Below are 17,622 nucleotides of genomic sequence, written 5' to 3' on the forward strand. Positions count from 1 at the left end.
TGAAGATCGGTGGAACAAGGGTTCCCTCTTGATGCAAGTAAGCAGATGTGCTTCAATATGTAAAACTTTCATAAGCACAGTAACCGGAAGGTGGTGATTTCAGAGGGATAGTGACCTATAAGTGTCCCTCAAGTCTCATTGCAAAAGGGGACGAATCCCCATTTTAGAATGGGACAATTCATTCTTTAAAAGTGGGACAAGTCCACTTCTGAAAGTGGTTCACGTAAATGATTAGCCGGAATATATATGATGCAAAATAACCTTTATCAACCAGCATAAAGGTGCAGGTATTAAATATTTTTTTTTAAATTGCAAGCGCGCACAAGCACATACAAACAAAGAGTGTGTGTGTGTGTGGGATGAGAGAGAGAGAGAGAGAGAGAGAGAGAGAGAGAGAGAGAGAGAGAGAGAGAGAGAGAGAGAGAGAGTCTAGAAAACTGATGAACCTAATCCTAAACATTTTTGTAAAATAAGCTCTTCCAATTCAGCTAACGAGCAGTCAAACGAACTTTTTCTAAAATCCATCAACTAGAATATGAAAAATTTTAATTACACTCTTTGAGAACTGAAAAGACAAGAAATTGTTCAATAAGTGCGATTATAAAGAGAGGAAAAAAGAGCAAATGAGGATCGGGACAATATTTCGAGAGACATGAAAAACATTGAAAAAAAAAAAAAGAGACGGAGATGACAAGAGCTCCAAATTTCATAAGCTGAAAGGTCTTCTCCCATAATTTCTAATTCTCGTTCCGTTATTATTATTATTATTATTATTATTATTATTATTATTATTATTATTATTATTATTATTATTATTATTATTATACAGACTTCAACCTTTAACAACTTTCAATTTTTTTGAAACAGTTGCGACTTTGGTAACTAAGTGGGACCATAGTAGGGAAACGAAAGTTACAAGGGCTAAGTATGTCGCTCCATCCTTTCACAGGACCGAGAATGTAAAGAAAAAAATGTACTCTGATGCACAAATGACCGCTTAATTTTGGTCTGTGCTTTGGAGTTACGTTCTAGAGCACTTGACTCAGAGGACTTTGATAATGCCTGCATTATAAATGTTATGGTTATTTTACGGGCAGCATGATAACAACTCATAATCTTTCTTTAGACTTTATTCTTGAATAACTTAGACAATCTGGAGATGAAGTGATTTAACTGGTAATGGAATAATACCATAACGCGCCACCTAAGTCGCTTCAGTTAACACTGAAAGTGTGGGGCTACGGTGCCATTATCATTAATAGTAGAAATAGTAGTTACGATCTTGATGTTCCTATTTTTGTCATTCTAAGTACCACCGTTATTGATATGAAAATTCTGTTCATATTGTTATTGCTATTTTGCTGTTTACATTGGCGATTATCGTCGGAATAATTAGCACTGCCGAAAGCGTTATCATGGCAGTAAACAGGATACCCTACTGAACCCGAGGTCAGGGGAGAGGTTCAGGGTAATATACAAATGCCATTGCAGACCCAGCCAGTTCATTTCGAGTTTATGGTTGATTCCTGCGACATGAGGCCTAACGAGTAAAACGAAGATATTCAGTGGCAAGTATTTTTCTCCTGGGCAGGAAATGCGCGCGGAGAAAAATAAATAACAATTTACCAAGTTCTCGGCATTCTTGGGTTGCCTTGATTCAGAAGAGGCAAAAAAAAAAAAAAAAAAAAAAAAAAGAAAATTAACATTATTTTTTTGTGCAAGTTCTTTGTATATTCTTGACTTCTGACAAAATGCACATTTGGGTCTCTTACATACAATGTGCCCGAAGGTGCAATAATTCAAAGTTGCGCTTCTGCACAGTCTAAAGCTGAGACTCATATAAAAGGGACAAAGAGCGGTGTGAGTCAGACAACACAGGAAAGAAGTCCCATAATTCTATCCTGCTCAAATGATCCTACATTTGTTTCCCCACCGCTGGGAAGCTAATAGCAATTCTTCTCTTCCTGCGAACGAGAGATGCCTTTATCATACTTCATTACGAATACCTCGCCAGCGGGACGATTTACTACATAAGCGAAATTTCGCAGACTTAGAGAGGCCATATATTCAGATTTTATTTCTGGGTATGAAGGTTACACTTGCCTCCGGAACGAGGACACGGCCAAGTGAAAATGATATTAGTGTCTCTATAAATTTTGCCAGAAATGATGAGTTGCGAAGGACTTCCAGCGCGCCCTTTGAACGTTCCCTGGAAGTGGTTCAGTGTTTTGTTCTCTTCAGTGATGACAGAAATATGCAACAACGAAGACCGGGCGAACAGAATTGATAACAATTTCGTTTTCGATGCATATAGGGAGGCCACATTTTTCGATAGGTACGTTCTGTGCGTTTTATTAAAAAAAAATATTTTTCAGTGAGATCTTTAACCACTTTCCCTAGCATCACCATCCCCATTCGTCAATGTTTTTCCTAGGCTCATTTGATCTTTTCACGTGTATTTTTTTTTATAGAAGTTTTGTAAGAGAAGATATACTGGCTGGTCATTTTCCCTGAAGGACTTCGGAGAAGCTTTCGGCATAACTTTTGATATCTCTGAGAGGTTTGACAGAGTCTGTCACAAAGCTTTGCAAGGAGATTTCCCTTTTATAATTTCATTTCTCTCCTCTACAAACTAAATTCTAGCTCTTTATCTATCCATGTCGTTGACGACACAGCATCTGGTCCCTCCCCCATCTATAGTTCAGTTCCTAAGGGTTCTGTTCTTTCACCTACACTATTCCTCTTTTAATAGCGATTCCTTTTGTCTACATGTGCTGTGAATCATTTTTTCCCGTATTTATATCTATCTGGATATCTATATGCAAGTACACACGTAACCTCTTTTAGTTTCTTGCCGTTTGATACTCCTACTGCATTTCCAGGTACAGTGGAAGTTGTGGAAATTGCTTTAAGTCCAACTGTTCAGGAGAACCTCAACCAAAGGGCGGTTTGAAGCTCATTCTCGAGGGGCTGCAGTGGCTTCGTTGTTTTCAATGCCTGGCTCTATAAGCAGCGTGGTCATCCCAGGATATTTTCAATCTATGACCATGTGCTCGTGGGTCATAAGTCTCGAATTCCAAAGTCATCCTCCAAACTGGTCTTTTAGATTTACTTTTTATATGAAAGTAAAAAGCTTACCTTAGGGCGGTTTGAACTGTACTCATTTTTATTTTGAACCTAAGCAGACAGATTTGGCTTTACTGCAGGTGTAAGAACATTAAAACTCGACTACCCTGGCTATATTTCTTACGTATTTACTCAGCGAAACAAGATTATTTACACTATCAATGGTCAAGGCCTCGAAGTTGCCGCACTACTATAAAAAGGAGTTTAGATGTTATTCCCTCATACCGATGAAAGATTTGGTAATTTTACACTATCGTAAGCTGGTGTCTTTGGTCAGGCTTATGGTTAATGGTTGTAGCTATAGCCTTCAAGCTTATGCATGTGAGGAGGAATGGTGAATGCACCTAAACTGCTTTCAAGGTCTGGGGTAATATGGTAATGGAAACAGAAAAATATAACTTGAAATGAGTTGCCTAATAAGGCTAAATGTTACTTCAGTTCTTTATGTGAGGTAACCCAGGTATGATGAACAGTTGACTATTGACAGTGTTACAACGCAACTAATACTTGACCGGAACAATGACAGGAAATTAATGAAACATTTCAAATGTTGTTGAGAAAACGTAATATTTCAGTAGTCTTTGTATTCTCTAGCTTCGGGTAGACGCAAAGCGTGATTGATGTTTTCCAAGAATGCTAGGAAATGAGATAGGAGTTGAACAACTAACAAGAGGTCTCGACTTGTTCGTATGATGTATACGGAAAGTTATCCCTCCCGCCCGCCCCCCCCCCACCCCCGTTGAAGATTCTTAACACTATATAGCTTCCCTTAGGGCTCATAAATTTACGGTTTTCGGTGGATGGCAGAAAATATATTTTAAGTTCAAATGAATGTCTGTTAAACGATGAACATTAGTGTTGAGTGTGTAATTTTTGGAAAGGTATTATTGAAACATAGTATTAAAATGAAAGGTAAAAATCGAAAACATGAAAGTTTTGACATATGCAACGAAAATATCTTGTCCAAATTTATGCATGGAAAAATACTCGAACCTTACAGTCATGCCTGTTAGCTGGCAAAACGTAAGAAATAAAATAGAACTAACAACAGGGATGAGTTAAACAGAAGGAAATAGAGAGAGCGAGAAATGAGTCAAAATAGATGATAACGGCACGTGGGGCCGGCCCTGTTAGGAATGTTTTCATGCTGTGTGACCTAGACTTGTCTTGCTTGTTCATAATGTTGCGCATCAGTGTGAGCTTAATCTTAATTCAGAATACCAATCATTCCTGGCTGTGAGCCAGGGCATTAATTCAAATTACCTCACGTTCCTGCCGTAGGATGTTTCATATTCTTGTTTCAGGTTGCTGCAGTGATGTTTCGTGTAACTATTGCTGCTGTAGGCCTACACAATCAATCATTAATGGTCGTTATTTCCATTCGCTCCATCCTCTGAATACTTAAAAAATATCTTTAAGATTCCTATATGGACAATAACTGACTTTAATGAATTAAACCTTTTAAACCTCTCTCTCTCTCTCTCTCTCACACACACACACACACACACACACACACACACGGTGCTTAATACAACTCTTGGCTGCTTTTCCCATCACTCGCAGCCTCAGCAAAAATAATACAAAGTTCCCTCAACTTCAGTGTTTCTAATTTCATTCAGACGCAATGATTCAGAGATCGCGGTACTTGTAATCTTGAGAAAAATGTGGTGAATACAATATATTAGGCTAAACAACTGCTTCCAGTGGTGCTTGCTATCACCCTGTATTGAATCAGTCTACAACCACCCTTTAACTGCAAGCTACAGAACATAAGACTGATCATTCATCCAACAAGTGATGTTGGGCTAGCAGAACTATTCATTCAGTGGTGAATGAACACAATAGAATAGATAGGTTACTCTAGGTTAGCTAAGTAATCACTGGCCTAGATGTTACTTATGAACTGTAAAGTTTCTGAGGTACTTAGTACTATACTAAATCTGTACATTGACAGGTACTGTAGTGGCTTACTCCCACTGGTACAATCACCATAAGTTCTAAGCTTAGGCTAACAACCCAACGCCTACCGTAGCTTGTTGACTTGATGCAAGATATAGCTACTACTATTAGGTCTAGGTTCAAATGAAAAGCTTGTTACAAATTTATAACAAAATATAATTAAGAAAAAAATATATATATATATCTAGTACACCAAAATTACATCACAGGCTTTAACGCCTCACCTTACTGAACATCACGTTTATTACTTAAATGTAACTGAAACAGATATATAGCTAGTATGAAAATAAAGAGTCCACTTGGTAGGTAAGCAATGTAAACACGAAATAGGCTATCAGGGTACTCTAGTTAATGAAAATCTCAAACAAGTCAGTCATAGGTAGGTATTACTAAAGCTTATTGCTAAGGTACTGAAATCTCAATGAATATAAGATTTACAAATATGATTCCCACAGCCACCAAGGTCTTGGAGATAGGACATGACTATCTTTTTCGAAAAAAACATAGTCTTACAAACATGGAAGACTTATCTGTAGCTGTTCCAGACGCCTTCTGCCTGCCGGGAAACAACGACATTAGAAATGACTCGTGGTAAATAAGTCACAGTTAAATAATGAGATAAGCGTTACAAAATGATATTGTCCCTTCATAAATTCAAATTAGCTTTACAAACTTAATACTTTCACTCATGACAAATGGAACATTACAATTTTGGTTTCATACTGATGATGACAAAGTTACAATCTCAAATATAAACTCAAGCACAGAAGGGCAACCTCATAAAAAACTTTATGCCAAAATATACACTTTTTCATACAAACTAAAGTTCCAATACTTCTGCAAACTTAAACTTCACTTTTAGGTTACACAAACAAACAAAACAAATCAAGTCCTCAATCACAGAAACTGCATGGATTCACATATACACAGAAATTGTGTGTGGTTTCTCAAATCACCACAAAAAATGTGATTCGGTATATGAAGTTGATCCGTTCCTTGTTGCAAGTCAGTAATAATAAAAGGGATTAGCTAAAGCAAAAAAAAAAAAAAAAAGGTACTTTGTGTCGACCTCATGTTAAGTTAGAATATTTTTCATGGCGAGTGGCCGAGCCGTGTCAGGCTGTTCACAACTGTCTAGCTTCCGTGTGAGCTTAGTCATAATGCACAGTAGAAAGCATTACTGCCTGAGAGTCAGGTTACTTCCTCGAAGTTCTTGTATTCCTCACCGTCGTTTCTGTTGTGGAATGCTTCATATTCTAGTTTCACATAACTGCTGTATGGTTGTAAGGTGCGAGTATGGGTTCTCGAGTCTTGCCCTCAACTTTCCGAATTGTCGTCGTGAATTAACGTTAGTATCAATTTCATTTACCCCATTCTTGCGAAAACGTTCACGTTCAAAAGAAAATATCGTAAATAAGACCGCGTGCTGACTTTTATTAATTAACTACTGTATACCTTTTAAACAATCTCCCCCCCCTCTCTCTCTCTCTCTCACACACACACACACACACTGGACCCCGCTCACGCCACCCACCAACTCACACCACAATGCTGGAGCCAACTCTGGGCTGCCTTTTTCCATGACTCGCTTCCAAACAGCAAAATTAATGCAGTTCACTCACCTTCCTTTCCCTAATTTCTCTCAAGCGAAATGATTCAGAATGATCATGGTACTTGTAACCTTAAGAGGATCAGTTATGTCTCCAGCTCCAGACCAGCCTGAGATTCTGATATGCCGAAATACTTAGGTGTAGTTAACTTAACTGAACTGATGATGCTGATCTGCCGATGATCTAAAAACTGCACGTAGTCTTCAGATCTTGGATCTGCCATCGAATTATTTCTTTCATGAGCACTCTGTCATGGCAACACTGCTAATGATGTTGGCTGATGATTGGCTAAAGTCCATCGTATTCGAAAGTACTTGTATTGACTTTAAATTTCTAACTAAGCATCTCATTACATATAAGACATGAGATTGTACACGAAAAAATAATGCAAAAATTACCTCAATAATAAATGTGCCCTTTTCAGTTACTACAGACAAGTCTGTACGACAAGGATATTAAATACCAGGGAGAAATATTGGATAACGTATACGAACAATCGGGTATGGTGGAGGGCCGCGGGAATAAAACTTGACACGTTGGCAGTTGGAATGTTGTCTTTTGGTGTAAGAGTTTTGTGTTCGGTCGTCGGCTTAAATTGTCTTGTGATCGCATATATCCCAGTGTGGCAATCTGCGCTTTCGTCCAATGTAAGATGATTTGCTTTTTATAGGTGTTATATATTACGCAAGCATCGGTAGCCTTCTATCATTGACAACTTGTCATTTCGTACGAATGCTACGATTTCTTAGAAGCATACATCCTTTTTATACTACCAGCATCTAATTTGCATGTTTTAGCCATGTCTTTCTCTTCATAATTTTTTTAAGATAAATTATTTCGTAATTGAAACTGTACGGGAAAAAAGACAAGATTGACTCTCCATACTCACAAAATTCCCCACTAATCCGAATGTTGCATACTTTTCATTGTCTTTCTTTCACACTGTTCCCAAATATAACCTACCTTGTATTAATTATTGTTTTATGAAATTAAATAGAAATGACATCGGTAAAATGGATTAGGCTTACGGTGTACGAACCCAGGTAAAAAAGTCACATGAATAAAAGTCACAGGAAAAAAGCCACTAATTCATGGTGGCTGGTAATAAAGGTACAGGAAAAAGTAACCTCACCTAACCGAACCCAACTTAACTAAACCTAACCTATAACCTAACCTAACCTAACCTAACCTAACCTAACCTAACCCAACCTAACCTAACCTAACCTAACCCAGTTTAATCTAACCTAACCTACAACCTAACCTAACATAACCTAATGATTACTAGCCACCATAGATTAACGTGACTTTTTCCTAGCCAAAATTGTGACTTTTTTTCTGACTTTCTCTCCTGTGACTATATTACTGGCCACCAGGTGCACTGGACTGAGATGGTAATGCAAAGGGAGTGCTTAAAATTTTGTCAGGAGAACACTCCTTATAAAACCTGGTAGTATTTTATGAAGACCTTGTAAATAGCCTATACATATATTTTGAGGTTTAAAATGTTGCAAATGTATTTGTTTAAAGAGAAAAATTATTTATTATTAAATTTTTAATCAAATACCAGAACCTTTTTCATGAATGCCATGTTTAGTACTAGCCCTACAGAAACGAATTTTAAAATATAACGAAATGATGGTAAATATCTTGGTAACAGTAAATTTGGTAAATATTTAAGTATGATTTTCTTAAGTCTATTCAGGTGGTTTGAGAGCACAGTATAGAAACGCCAACATCAAGTTGTGGTATGAAAGTGCAGTAATACCGTATTATTTATGTATTTATCACGTGAGAAAAGGCAACGATATGTTAGCCTAATCTAGCTAAATATTCAAATACTCATTATTTTAGTTTCCCAAGTAATGCTAAAAGGAGCTCCACATTTCTAACTGTTTTTATAATAAGTTTCATCCTGATTTTACATTCATCGCTTAATTGAACAAACCGGGAGACCCGTATAACCATCGTCAGGCTGTGACTGACAGTTTCGGTCTATTGCTTTCTTGACAATAGAAATGTGTGGGCGAGGCTGGTGAGAGGTAAAATTAGCGTAGGCCTATATACAGGAGTGCATTCCCCCATATCCCGTAATAAACACGGCTTATCATTATTGAAAGGACTGTTAATCCAAATAAAGGAAATTAAAAAATCTGTTTCTGGAAGCGCATTAAGAGATGTGTTGTTGCTGTGTGCCGATTTTACCTCAAACCTGGTAACAATAATGAAGGCCAATGAGCAGTAAAGTTAAGCCGAACTGAAAATCTTATGCGCTTTGCGATGAGCACTCACAGAGTGGTAGGATATGTTATTCGATGTAACGATGTTTATGTGCTAAATACTGAATTTCCTCAACTAATAAAAAAAATTGAGTCAGTTCTAGATTACGATACTGTCCTTTCTATTTCCGTTCGTATTCTCTCTGTCTCTCTCTTTGCATGCTTTTGTTATTCTCTCTCTCTCTCTCTCTCTCTCTCTCTCAGCATTTGTGTGGAACTGGGAGAAAACCCCATAGTGACACTAAGACGTAACAGATTGAAGGATTGATTTATAAGTTTTAGGCCTACATGCCAAGCACTGGGACAACAAAGGCCATTCAGCCCAGAAACGGAAATTTACAGTAAAAGTTTGAAAGGTGTAATAGGAGGAAAACCTCGCAGTTACACTATGAATCAATTGGTAGGAGAGGGTGGACAATAAGATGGAAGAAAGAGAATGTGAACGGAGGTACAATAAAAGGAATGAAAGCAGTTGCAGCTAGGGGACGAAGGGACGCTGCAAAGACCCTTAAGTAATGCCTCCATTGCACCGTATGAGGTGCACTGACGGCACAACACCCCTGCGGGGTAAGACGTAACAGAGAGGTTTGGACAGCAAGACTGAAGAAATAAAGCTAGTGGGTGCAGCTGGGGTCCGAGACTCCGAAGAGACGCTGCAAACATCTTTTTGTGACACCTAAAATTAAAGCGCATCACGTGAGGTGGACTGAAGGCAATACCCCTCTACTGGGTTCAGTGGGTTGTAATAGAGTATAGCCTTGTAGATTAAGGAGAGAGCTTTACCTCCTCTCAGGAGGCCTTGTATCACCCACAATGCCTCCACTTCATGCATTTATGATGGAGTCAGTCCTCTATTGAACGGTTGCCGATTGCTGTAGTTTTTTCTTGTGGCTAGGTTTTGCTGTTTCCTGATTTTTTCTTTAACTGTTACAGATAAAACTGTTCAGGAAGCAGATTTAGTACATCTTTGTTTTCATTTTGCATTGTCTTTAGGAAGACACCAGTCTGCCTGTTCCGTCGGCATCTAAAGTGGGCCTATCAACAATATTTCTAAGTCTACCGATTCATTACGTTTTTATGTGACACGACTAGTTTTTACAGATGTTATTCATGATTTTTTTTTTTTACAGATCATAATTTTTTTTATATTTCGTTTCCCGTTATTTATAGGTTTTTGTGTATAGGCTTTCTCTTCTGTAGGCGTATAAGCCTAATGTAATAATCACTTTGAAAACTTGTCAGCAATTACCTCTCAACAAATGTTACTAAATTTTTAGAGCCGTCAAAACGTTTCACTTTAGCAAACCCGTCTCTAGTCCCATGTCAGTAGGTCCGTATTCTTTTAATCAAAAAGTTTTTCCGGTATCTTCCCATTTTCCGCCACTAGCTGTCAGTTACAGACTTCGACTTCACGGCAGGGAGGAATACTGAATGCCAGAATACCATTTGCCTTGTTGTAGCAGCTAGGTGTCATATTGTCAGAAGCTTCTATGAGGACTGACAGGTTTTAAAAAGGGTAAATTATATATATATATATATATATATATATATATATAAGGTAAATTATATATGTATATATTATATATATATTATTTATATATATATATATATATTTATATATATATATATATATATATATATATATATATATATATATAAGGTAAATTATATATGTATATATTATATATATATATATATATATATATATATATATATATATATTTATATATATATATATATATATATATAAGGTAAATTATATATGTATATATTATATATATTATTTATACATATATATATATATATATATATATATATATATATATATATATATAAGGTAAATTATATATGTATATATTATATATATATATATATATATATATATATATATATATATATATTATATATATGTGTGTGTGTGTGTGTGTGTGTGTTTATGTGTGTGTTTGTTTACATGTACATCCATGTGAAAAAACAATGCCCTCTAACTTCTCGATTTTTTCATACTTTTTTGAAGTGCTTGTCATTACGATGCCTTGAGATCCAGATTAAGAAGTAAATGAAGTAATTCTGACATGCGGACGTCAGTCACTTCATTTGAATTTTAAGGCTTAGCAGTGACAAGTGTACCCAAAAATTTTGAAGAAATCGAGATATTAATAGGGTATTGTAGTTATTACAATTACATACGTGTCTGATAAAAAAAGCGAACAGTAGATTCTATTATAATATATATATATATATATATATATATATATATATATATATATATATATATATATATATATATATATATTATATATTGTGTGTGTGTATTGTTTATATATATTTTAAATATACACATAGTATTATATATATATATATATATATATATATATATATATATATATATATCTATATCTATCTGTCTATATATATATATATATATATATTATATATATATATATATATATATATATATATAATATATATATATATATATATATATATATATATATATATATATATATATATATATATATATGGCAGTTATAGTATCAATGAAAGGGCACCGTACTATGAATGTTGACTTAAAAATTCAGTTGAGGGAATGACCGCAAAGGGCTGTCTGTTGCCAATGGCAACAGAAATACCGAAAGTTGAAGCTAAAAAAGGCTTTGGTCATTCACAACCAGCGTCTTCCTGTCTGTTATATGTCACCTGTTAAAAGTAGAACATTTTATCTATAACTTTAAAGTCCTGACAGCATATAATATTAAGGAAAGTGTAGTGTATTCCATAATATTGTCTCCTATTAACTTGAGCTCAACTTGTTTCTTGCTTTATTTTTCACTTCAGCGACGTGAGGAATGCCTTCTCAGCCAACGCTAGACTGAGGGATACTCAGTAGGAATTGATAGCAATTGAGGTCAATTCAGTACAGCAGTTTTCACGAGTTGCATTCTCATAATAACAAACATATGCCCAGAAGTCTACTGGATTTTTGTTATTTCTGAGCTTGGAAATTCCTCTCGTCAGTTTGTTGTAAGCGTTCATACTGATTTTCAACCTAAAGTAAAGCATATTTTTCCTCCTTAGCCAACTGTCCCAGTGATAGCTCTTTAAACCGTGGCCTGGCTTAACTCAGGTGACACCACCATTTGCATGGCAGTGCTATCAGTTTAGTCTCTTGACAATCTGTTTTGTCGCTTCCATTAAACAAGCACGACATCGGTTTTAATTTCAAAATTCTTCTGGAGAGTCAATCTGGGCTTCCAAAAGCTTTTGGTTCTCTGTAAACTTTTTGAAGTAAGAAATGCTTAGATTCTACAGGTTCTTTAAAAAACTTGGAAGGATCTAGATTTGTTGCCTGAAATGCAGCATTCAAGGACTCAGAATTCTGAATGGTTGGGAGTGCAAGTCAAGTACAGCTTGTTAACTTCATTACACAGCATAATCTTTAATCAACCCTGCACTGTAGTTTCCGTGTACAACTGAACAGAAATAGGCCTATGGCTCTTCCCATTACCTCATTATTACGTTACAACCTTGCCTTCCCCTGGCCAACGAGTTACAATTAGTGTAACAAATTTCTCATATTGGTCACTTTATATTTTATTTAGGCCATTATGTGCGGCGTTTAGGGGAAGTAGCAACAGGGAGTAAAGGGAAACCTAATCAGAGTACAAAAAAAGGGCAGATTCAGCCTGTCCTATTTTGTTATAGATAAGTAGGACAACCTCATCTCAAAATAGACAGAATGTTCTTAAAGGACAGTCCTGGCAACCCGCTCTGGCGTGGATGACCTTGGTCGTTACAACGCCAGAGTACAAAACACATCAGTAACTTTTTACTCGTTTGAATGTAAAGAGACCAGGAAATTCTTAGGCAGCCCACGATTAATGTTTACGAATGATAGCATTAATTAGTACTAATAGTGAGAAATTACAAAGACTGGTAAAAGAACATTTGATTGTTTGAACGGCGAGTATTTAATGCTGAAATGGCGTTTTGGTTGCTAATTACATTTCTCAGAATTTTCGTGGAATCTCCTCGAAAGCATCTTAAAAATGTTAAGAGATTTCATCTGTGGTATGTTCCATTTAGACGGTTTATCATAACAAAAATCTTTCCTTTTCATGACATTGTTCATTATTTTTCTTTATATCACCTAAACAACGATTCTCTCTCTCTCTCTCTCTCTCTCTCTCTCTCTCTCTCTCTCTCTCTCTCTCTCTCTCTCTCTCTCTCTCTCAAAAGTAAGTAATCCGAATGATATCAAGTGGATGATTTTAACATTTCATTTCATAGGATAGCTTTGTTTTTTTTTCAGTTTATTCAGTTTCCTTGTAAACTGTCCCTATCGGAAACTAATAAAAAAAATTTCACACGGATAATCACTATTTTATGAAAAGTTCGTTTCCACCAAAAATGGTACAGTTTTCGATGCAAATGATCACTTATTCATGCCTGCAACCACCTCCTTTATACCAGTGATTATGATGTTATGGAAATCATCCCATTCTTTGTACCATAATCTCCCATGACGCAAGAGATCCCTCTCCTTTCTTTAAACAGATGATCCCTTTTTATATGGTAAATTAGTCTTTATGCAAATGATACTTTTTGTATAAATGATGCTCTCTTAATGTAATAGTCGTCCTTTCTTCATCTTTATTGCTTTATTCTCTACTACCACTGAAAAACCACGAAGGGTTCGTTAATCCTTCCAATGAAGTTATTTCTTATTACAGGTTTAAATGTTATCTTAATACAACAAAATGTCAGCTGTAAATCGCGAGGACAAGAGAGAGAGGGCAAAATATAATGACAAAACTTTGAACTTTCGTTCTTGTTGCTTTTGCTTTCGACAATAGTTGAGCTGCATACATGACTGCCTATGTAAAGTTGGTTAGCATTGTTGTTTCCCTCGTTAATGGGTCTATCCATCATTCATTAAGGCTTTTGAAAGATATCTATATATATATATATATATATATATATATATATATATATATATATATATATATATATAATATATATATATATATATATATAATTATATAATATATATATATATATATATATATATATATATATATATATATATATATATATATATATATAAGTGTGGTAATTGGAGGAATCACTTTGTCACCTGTAGCCTTGAAAATTATCTGTAGAGTAAAGCTTAATAGATTGGAGCCAGTGGTTTATGGTATTCTGAGGGAAGAACAGGCTGGTTTTAGAAGGGGGCGGGGTTGCAGTGATCAGGTCTTCATAGTTAGGCATTTAAAGCAGCAAGCAAATGAAATGAAAACTCTGTTGAGCCTTTGTTTTGTTGATTTTGAAAAGGCCTTTGATACTATTTCGAGACGGACTGTGGAAAAAATCGTGAGGCATTGTGGAATACCGGAAAAGTTTGTGACGGTTATCATGAACATGCATGAGGGCACATCTTGTAAAGTGATGGTTACTGGGTGTTTGAGCCATCCACTTGAAGTCAAGTCTGGTGTGATTCAGGGTGGCTTTCTGTCTCCTCTGTTGTTTGTATTGGTCGTGGATTACGTTATGAGAAGGGTTAAAAGAGACACGAATGCAGGTATACTCTGGGGAGAAAATGTGAAACTTCTTGACTTGGATTATGCTGATGATATGGTTTTGATCTGTGAGGGACCAGAAAAGATGCAGAGTGTGTTGGATAGTCTAGTGAGTGAAGGTCGAAAGGTTGGTTTGGTTATTAATAGTGGAAAACCTGAAATCATGGATATGAATATTGAAAATGCACAGGATTGTCTAATTGAGGGTTTGGCCGTAAAGCAAGTGGATAAGTTTAAATATTTAGGTACTTATTTAGATAAGGATGGTTCTCTGAGCACAGATTTTATGGAAAGATTAAAAAAGGCTCATCAGGCAATGGGAATGCTTAAAAATATTGGGAATAATAGCACTTTTTCTGTGCATACAAAAATCAAAATTTATAAGGTAAATGGTAGGAGTATTTTGATTTATGGGCACGAGTCTTGGTACAGTACACTGACTTTGGATAATAAATTCTTAGCATTTGAAAATAAGGCACTCAAAAGAGTATTAGGAGTTAGTTGGAGGGATAGGATATCAAATAACAGAATTAGAGAAGTAACGAGGGTGCAGCCGGTCGATGAGTATGTTAAGAATCTAACGCTGGAAGTGTAAAGAAGACAGAGAGTAGTACGAGATACACCGGGGTGGGTTGTCCTTGGTAGAAGAGGTAGAGGTAGGCCAAAGGAGACGTGGTTAAGGACAATGAGGCTGAAAGCAAGAGAAAAGTGTTGGGGAGATCTTAAGGAGTTAACCCAGGACAGAATGTGGTGTCATGAGTTCATCGAGGCCCTATGCATCCCCCTGGGTGCTACAGGAAATGATTGATTGATTGATATATATATGTATATTGTATATATAAATGTATATATATAATATATAGATATATACATTTATATATAGGTGTATATAAATATATATGTATAGGCTAGTATATATATGTATATATAATTATATATATATATGTATATTATATATATATATATATATATATATATATATATATATATATATATATATATATATTGTCACGATGTGTACCAAGTACCTGGTTATTGCTCAACTAGTCACAAAATCCAAAATTTTACCTCACTTCGGCCAGATATCTGAACTCTCATAACAATAAAATTACGAAAAACTTACTTATCAGTTGCAAAATCAAACTAAGTTTATCAAGATATGTGTGAGGTAGTAACAGTCAACGAAGAAATATACTAGAGAAAAAGGACATCACTCCATCAAACAGCTATAATTGTTTCCCTTGTCTTAATTCACTTCAGCAAAACTAAAGGGAACAAAACATGTTTATCACTCTGCCTTATGCACACACAAACAACCCTATTCACTGGTGGTTAACAAATGAAACACAGTGTTCAAGAACTTTAAATACAAAAATTTATTTTTAACTTCAAAATTTATCATTAGAATTCATAATTGGAAAAATTTACCATTACTTGAAAACAACACAAGACTTAATTAATTCTTAAACAAGATTAATTCACAAAACTTTAATTTATCAAGAACTTACGTTAACTAAGCAAAATTTACACTATTAAGAATTACTCAAGATTTGAAAAGGATATCTTAACAAATGAAAATCAAATCAAGTATGCAATGTTAAATTATCAAAACTATATGAAATGCTAAGTAAATAAATGTTGAATCACCAACACAAAAATTAGGCAAAACTAAGAAATTGTAAACACAAGAACACACAAACAAGTGCACAAAACAAGAACACAAAAAAAATGCACAAAAGATTTATCAATAATTTCACTAAAGCAAAATCTCCGTAATATATCTTATTATATACCATGTTATGTTAATAATAAGTAGAAATCCGCTTTACCTTATACAAGCTTGTATCACTTTTGTAAGATCCCTTGCTGCAGCACAAGACACTCTTTTTGTATGGTGCCTACAAGACTAAACAGTTTCACCAAATTCAGATCTTAAAAGTTATATATTACTAGTGACCACAAAAATATATAAATTTTACTCTCTTTTGAAGAAAGAGAGGATAAGAGAGAGAGAGAGATCCAAACCAACTAACTCCTACAAGGTCTCTTACAACAATGAATGCCTCCCAGATTCTACTTTAAAAGAAATCTATGTTGCCCTGAGACATTTTGGGAATGTGACACTAAACATGATGCAACTGGTCAGGAATTTTACTAAGACAAGAGGGGTTTTTTTCCTCTGGGTCAAAGAGGGCTCTTTAGCCTGTCAGCACACATCTCTTTTAATTGACAGGGGATTTCCTGCCTGTGCACTTGTTCAAACAACAGCCTTTTGGGCCAACCAGTGTTATCTAAACCTGTCCTCCCATATCTCTTTTAATGAGAGTTTAAGAGAATTGGGAAACAAAAAGGGGGTTTTACCCTCGCCTCGGTCAACTGATATTATCTAGACCTGTCACCTCATCTCTCTTGTGATGACAGCTAAATGGATTGGGGATTTCCTTTCACAACCGGGGAACCCCTCACTAGCACCTACCAGCTGTGTAAACAAGACACTAACAGCAAAATGTATCTTAGCTCTAAAATCAAGCAGTCAAACTAGCCCTTTTAAGATCTGACACTTGGTACTTCAACAGTCAGTATTACTACACACAACACATGGCAAATATCAGAGAAAATATATCAAAATTTACAGAAAACATATTAAATGTGCAGAAAATATACATTACAAGGCTATATCATTATAATATATATATATATATATATATATATATATATATATATATATATATATATATATATATATATATATATATATATATATATATATATATATATACACAGAGATAGATGCCAACACTTAAAGATTACAAAAGCCACCGGAAGGGATAGTCTGTCTTCCAGATAGTATAATGAACAGTAATTATGAACTATAAATATTTTTGCCATTCAGTGACACAGCTAACTTTGTTTCTTTTTCCACATCTTTACATTCTTAATTCTGTTTCTCGTCCCGTCCATTTTAAATGTAGCCTAATCAGTCTCATTGTGGGTACTGCAGTTAGCAAATGAATACAGATTAGCCCTCAAAACTATTAACAGAAAATTATTTCAATTAATCACCGTCAAGGC

At 35.3% G+C, this 17,622-nt stretch overlaps 1 protein-coding gene across 1 annotated transcript in view; it reads left to right on the forward strand.

The window, feature by feature from the left end:
• The first annotated feature begins 7,253 nt into the window (after nt 1-7,253).
• LOC136844493 (zinc finger HIT domain-containing protein 1-like) overlaps nt 7,254-17,622 on the forward strand; it is a 320,239-nt gene continuing 309,870 nt past the window's right edge. Inside the window, exon 1 of the mRNA XM_067113812.1 lies at nt 7,254-7,342. The gene's annotated coding sequence lies outside the window, so the exon portion shown is untranslated. The remainder of the gene's footprint in view (nt 7,343-17,622) is intronic.

This window comes from Macrobrachium rosenbergii, chromosome 12 (assembly GCF_040412425.1).
Source record: "Macrobrachium rosenbergii isolate ZJJX-2024 chromosome 12, ASM4041242v1, whole genome shotgun sequence".
Taxonomy (NCBI): Eukaryota; Metazoa; Arthropoda; class Malacostraca; order Decapoda; family Palaemonidae; genus Macrobrachium; species Macrobrachium rosenbergii.